Consider the following 6,875-nt stretch of genomic DNA (forward strand, 5'->3'; position numbering starts at 1 on the left):
TGCCCACAGTACAGAATTTTTTGGTAATACCTAATCTAAACCTACTCTCTTTCCATTTGAATCTATCCCCCCTTGTCCTGTGACTACAAGGTCTTGTAAAAAGTCCCTCTCAAGATTTCTTTTCCAGATTGAGTAAACCCAATTCTCTCAGCTTTGATCCATAGGAAAAAAAAAAAAAAGATGTTACATTGTTATCACTATTGTTGGAGGAGAAAATTCACATCTTTTTCATGGGAGTAGACTTTTAACCGACAACTCGGCATTATTGATGCTTTAAACCACTTCCACAAGCAGGAGACAAAATTAAGTAGAGGGTGTATTTTATTCCATTTAACAGTGGATTTGCATGGAGTTGTTAAACTAGAGTGTTGTTCACAGTGTTCAGTGCTTGCTGTGGTATTTTTTTAACATTCAGAATATCCCCTGACAAATAAGAAGTTGGAGCTATAACTTGTGCTGCATAGAAACATGTACATGTACATAGAAACATGTTTGCACTATAATTAGTGTCTCTTCTTTATTTAAAAATGCTCCTGCTCCAGAATTTCTGTCTTTTCATTTATAATGACATTGCCTTTATCCACCACTACTCAGAGGAGCACTGATTACTTGTCAGGTCAGCAATCGTGTTAATTTGTGCTTCATGAAGAATTCATTGAAAAAATCAATTATAGAAGTGGAAATATCAAGAGTAAATACAAAAAAGTCTAAATCCATTAAAGAAGTAAATGAAATTTCTTTGTTTGAGGACTTTGTGAGTACTGGGAATTATGTTTTGGGCATGTAAAGTTTTGTTTGTTTTTTTTTACTTCAGTCATAGTCATTACCTGATTGTTTTGAAAAAATTATAGAAACCAAAACTTTCAATCTCAAATAGTTCCATATTCATTTTTCTGACACTGAGTTTATAAAGTGTCAGAAAACTGAGTTTATAAAGTTTGTGGTATTTGACTTTAACCATTGGACACTTGTGCCATCATATTAAGAGTTTTCCTGGAAATTTACGTTTTTGTAAATTGTTGGGTTTCTCCTGGTAAATATAAAGAAAGAGTTTATCACCATTAAGGATGCTTGGACTTTTTGTCCTTAACACATTCTTTTCCTTTGAAAGGAAATATATTTAAAGTGATGGATGCTACAGGTTATGTATTCAGTTTAGAATAAATTTTGTGATAATCAGCATTATTTTTCCCAAAAGGAAAACTTTCATACAGAGCATATTTATTGGGATGGAAATATAAAGCTTTGATGTAAGCTTCTTTAGAAAGTGAAAAAGAAGCTAAACCAGACATGGTGGTTTGTACAGACTGTGTGTTTCCAAATCTTTTTGACATGCTGTCCAGAAGAATCAACCAGACTAGCAAGGGGTTTGAAAGGAGACTTCCTAAGTGATTTTAAAAAGTAATACAGTTTCTTAATTCATCAACTGTTATTAAATTAGTGTGCTCCCTTAACTGTCACCTCCAGTTTCATTCAAACACAATTCTACAGTTATGTCTAACCCCAGGGCACGTATTCACAAAACCATTTAAAACACTTTTTTTTTTTGCAGATGTTCTCTGTGTATTGTTCCACACTACAATTTCTTTGTAATGATTGCAGAACAGCAGTACTCTTAAGACAATATTTAATAGCATACGTCATGTCTTCAGCTTAGGAATCATCCAGTGTATCAAATAGATGGATGTCTTTCTCCTTCAAAATAAGTGCTGTTGCAGAAACCTTTCCTCTGAAGGAAAATGAGTGAGCACATTTAGTGAAATTTGTGTGTGTGTGTAAAATGTGTAAAATATGCACAAGTGTTCACATGTACATCCATGTACTTCCACACACTGTTTTGTCCCTGATGTCTTTTTTTAAAAAAAAAACAAATCTATAACAGTTTCCACCCCTGTTCTTCAGGTCACATCTGAAGGCCCATTTTCCATTATGCTTCAAAAAGTTTTTAAACCTGTCACTTTTATTTGTGAATGAGGTTCAAAAAGACCAAGTGCAAGATGCAAGGTGCATCTGAGTCGGGACAACCCTTGGTATCAATACAGGCTTGAGGCTGAAGAACTGGGAGCAGCCCTCCCAAGAATGATTTGGTAATGCTGGTGAATGAAAATTAGACATGCATTCACAGCCCAGAAAGCTACATCAAGACGACCATGGCCAGCAAGTCAACAGAGAGGATTCTCCTCCTCTACTCTGCTCTTGGATGACACCTCCTGGAGTACTGCATCCAGCTCTGGGATCCTCAGCACAGGAAAGATGTGGACCTGTTGGAATGGGTCTAGAGGAGAGCAACAGAAGTGATCAGATGGTTGGAGCACCTCTCCTATGAGGAAAGACTGAGAGAGTTTGGGTAGATCAGCCTGGAGAAGAGAACACTCCAGGAAGACCTTATTGTGGCCTTCCAATACTTAAAGGGTGCTTGTAAAAAGATGGGGATGAATCTCTCAGCAACAAGACCTGTTGAGATAGGACAATGGGTTTAAATTAAAAGAGGGTAGCTTTAGACTAGGTACAAGGAGAAATTTTTTTTTTTTTCAATGAGGTTGGTGAAACACTGAAACAGAGTGTCCCATCTCTGGAAACATTCAGTTAGGTTGGACAGGGCTCTGAGAAACCTAATCTAGTTGAAGATATCCCTGCTTATTACAGGAGGGTTGAACTAAAGGTCCTTTAAGGTCCCTTCCACCCCATACTATTCTATGATTCTGTGATCTTGAGAACTATACTAGTTTTGTGACATAAGTTTCACAACAAATAGTAAAAATTTTCTGGTAGATGATTCCTGAGATAAGTAAACTGAGTGATTCCAGCATATTAGTTTCTTTTACTTCCTTTAAATATTGTTGTTGGTTCACATAAATTTCAATTTAAGAACACTGTGACTTATTTCTCAGAAGAAAGCTAGAAAGCTTTTTGTAACTTAAGTTTTACAGTACTGTATTTCCTTTTACAGGTCAATATGCCCCTGTTATAAGCCATGGGGAGAAATACAGTGTTCAGTGCTCAAATTAACAAATTTCTGTAGAAATATAGAGACTAAATTCCACTGCTTTTCACAAAGTAAAAGTATTCATGCTTGTAAACTTTGGGCGAAAATACATAAATTGAAGAAAGGAAGAACACATTGTTTTGGTAGTGAACGTGAAGCCTATATTTACATAACTTAAAAAAATGAAATAGACAAAATTCTAATGTAAGATGTGAAGAACTTAAAAGCTGCATTTTTAATACCTGAAATAAAATTCAGCAGTTCTAAGTTAAAGTTTTATTATATATTGCTTATTGCACATTGCTGACACTACACATTCAAAGTGGAAATAAAAAGAGAAAAAAAAAAGTAGCAGTATTGCTGTTCAAGTTTTCTTATTTATGCTTCTAGTTTTATTTTGTCTCACCCCATGATCTACTTATAAAATCTTAGGGTTTCTTATGCATTTTCACAAGTGTTGTGTGTTGCAACAGTATCATAACATTGAAAACACAAGTTTTAATCCTGTACATTTGCTTTCAATTTATTTGTAGAAGAGCAAAAACAGATCTGACCTCAGGACACACTTATATTTGGAATTGAGTTTCAGATTCTTTTTTTTCATGGTCCTATAAATCTGATATTTCTGTCTGTGCTTTTGTATAAGTTATCATGTCATGGGTCATTCACCAGTGGATTGCTGTATCAGTATTATTTGTTGATAGTTGGATCTATCAGTTTTATTTCTATGTCCAGAGGTTCATATTTATCTATAAATCCAGTACAATTCACAGTGTTTCATATTTAAAACTCAATATTCTTCTGATAAGAACGACAGGATTGTGTTCTTCATTTTACAATTGGCAGAATAAAGAGACATAAAATATGATTTATCCCAGACTCCTTTTTCTTTTTTTTTTTTTTGTGATAGAGAGAAAGACACATTGTTACTTCAAAATGTAGATATTTAGTGTAAATATGATGAATCTTCTCTAAAAAAAAAAAGCTTTTTTCTTGTGATTATAATGGGTGACCGGGCGATGTAGACACCTTTATTATAGCTCCCTAAAGCTGCATGTGATGGAATCCTCACAGGGAGCTGTCAAGACTTTTCCAAGTTCACAGGAAATGTCTTGCAAAGGCAATTCAGTGCAGATCTCTCGAGTCTCATTTGTAGAAATTCTTTCCGGACTAAAAGAATTGTACTGATAGTCTATAAATATAGCATTTATGGGGTGTGGAGGGGAATTACTGAAGGTGTATTGCTGGGAGATAAAAAGGCTTTCTATGATTTTAGGGTCACTTGAACTTATTTGTTTGTGTAACTATTATCACGCCTCTGATTAGTCATTAAGTGATCGGTTTCCAGATTAATTGATCAAATTAATTTTATTTTTATTTATATTTAAATATTAATAAAAAATATAATACCAGTCATAAAAATGCCCATGATATAAACTCCTAAAACTTATTTTGAAATTTTTGTATCTTATTAATGAATCAAAAATTTCTAGAATTCCTTCTCTTTATTTACCTTCATAAAATTTTCTTTCTTTACTAATTATCTGCAATATTTACCAATTGCTTAAACAATTTCCATTTACAATGTTTCTAAAGTATATTTGAAAAATACTAAATGTGAATATCTCAAGTTCACTTTTGTCTTTAATTCTTTCAGTACAAGTAGAGGAAAATAAGTCATTTATCAAATTTCAAGTATTACTTTGGCTAATTCTACAGAGATTTTTGGTCAAGTATAATTATTTTTGTGTATGTGCACTGAATACAAATATATATATATGTATAAAAAAAATCAATCTTCAAGCTTTTATACATATATATGTATAACTATCTCCAAATTTATCTTCTGTCTCTTCATATGCTCATTTCATATAGCTGGATAAGAGGTAGCATTTGATTCTAGTTTGAGCATTATAAAAAATGAAAAATAGAAAATAGAACTTTTTATTAAAAAAAATTGATGTCAAGAAAAAAAAACTGTGACAGAAACAGGATAAATGATAACAATGCTACTAAGAAGTCCTAGGACCAGACATTTAAATGAATTCTCTGTATCAGGAGCACATAAATAACAAATTATTAGAATATATGTATTTATTAGAAGTGGCCTACTGTTTTGTCTTTTTCACATATTATTATGCAAACCAGCTTTGCAGTGAATATGTAATTTATCACATTTGCCTAACAGGCAAATCGTGCATTTGTACTTACAAGTTTGTAACTGTTTTGACTAATTCAGGTAAGATCAAAAAGGAAAACCACACACAGAAATAAGGTGAGGCCACACAGGAAGGAAAAGTGTAAAAAGGATCTGTTTCCCCCTCTTTGTGTAGGACCACGTTTTTAACCTTTCAGAACAGTTCTCTGGCTAAGAACAGGTGAGGAAAAGAGAGCCAGCCAAAGCTGAAAGGAAAAACTGCACAGAATTACATGTGTACATTCTCTTGAAGCTGCGACTGATCCATGGGCAAATAGGCACATGTAGCTGGCATCTGAAGCTTTGTACATTTCTGTAAAAATTATGTAAAATTCTCCTTTTAAGTGAAAACACAGAGTAAAAACTAGGGGTTGTAAGCCAATAACAGTGAAGTTACTAATGCTTTGGTGGCTGAAGGTGGGCTGCAGGGCAAAATACAGGCACATTCACACTGCATGTCATAGCATTGTCTTTGCTTCAGTTGGCAGGGCATGTGTAACTCTGAAAAGCAATTTGAAATATTTTACAATATTGTGCAATGTTATTCAATCTATAGGCATTCAACCTTAAAAAAATTTATTGTTTTTGCTTCTCTCATATCTATCAAAATTCTAAGCTCCTTAGTCAATATGGTTCTCAATGCAGTCAGAACAAGTGCTTTCCTACAGAATATGGGAATATATGCTAGGATCTCACCTGCTTATATTGATGTATTTTGATTCATCACTTGCCTTACATGTTGCTGTTGTTCTGCCTGGACAGAAACAATCTGTCTCTTGAATTATATAATTTAGAAACAGTTGTTCAATTACTTCAGAGACATTAGTATCACTAAATAGGTTTTGTCATCTTCTTTACATCATTTTACATAAGCATTTGCTGTCAAAATTTGCTTAAGATTTTCTGAACCATTCTAGCCTACAGAAGAACTGTCAGCACCAACAAAGTTATTTGTGCTAAGACATAGATGCCCATATTAATAGTAAATGCCTTTCTTATTTTGTGGAATATGCAAAAAAATTTAATCACATCTCCTATCTTATTAGCAGATGAACAGTAATGCATTTTTCTCCCCAGGATCCACTGCAATGGTGGTTCTTGTTTAGAAACAAAAACTGTATTTTAGTTATAGAAAGGATTTATTCATTATCATTTTACACAAGCAGGTACAATAATGACATTTACAATAGTTTTGTTATAGATATTAGGAACTGCTATAGACATTACACTGCAATACATTAAACTCATAAGTCTAAGTTTTACATACATATATATAACATTGAAATAGCATTTGATCTACGACATATATAAAAATGCATCTTTTAAATCACAGAATCAACTAGGTTGGAAAAGACCTCTGAGATCATTGAGACAAACCCATGACCCAACATGACCTTGTCAACTAGACCATGCCACTAAATGCTACATCCAGTCTCTTTCTAAATGTCTCCAGGGATGGTGAATCCATCACCTCTCTGGGCAGCTCATTCCAGTGTCTGATCACTCTCTCTGTAAAGAATTTCTTCCCAATGTCTAACCTAAACCTCCCCTGGCGGAGGTTAAGACCTTGCCCTCTTGTCCTACTGCTGGTTGCCTGGGAGAAGAGATTGACGCACACCTAGCTATCACCTGTTTTCAGGTAGTTGTAGAGAGTGATGAAGTCTCCCCTGAGCCTCCTCTTCTCCAGGCTGA

This window comes from Lepidothrix coronata, unplaced genomic scaffold (genome assembly GCF_001604755.1).
Source record: "Lepidothrix coronata isolate B3197 unplaced genomic scaffold, Lepidothrix_coronata-1.0 Scaffold81, whole genome shotgun sequence".
NCBI lineage: Eukaryota > Metazoa > Chordata > Aves > Passeriformes > Pipridae > Lepidothrix > Lepidothrix coronata.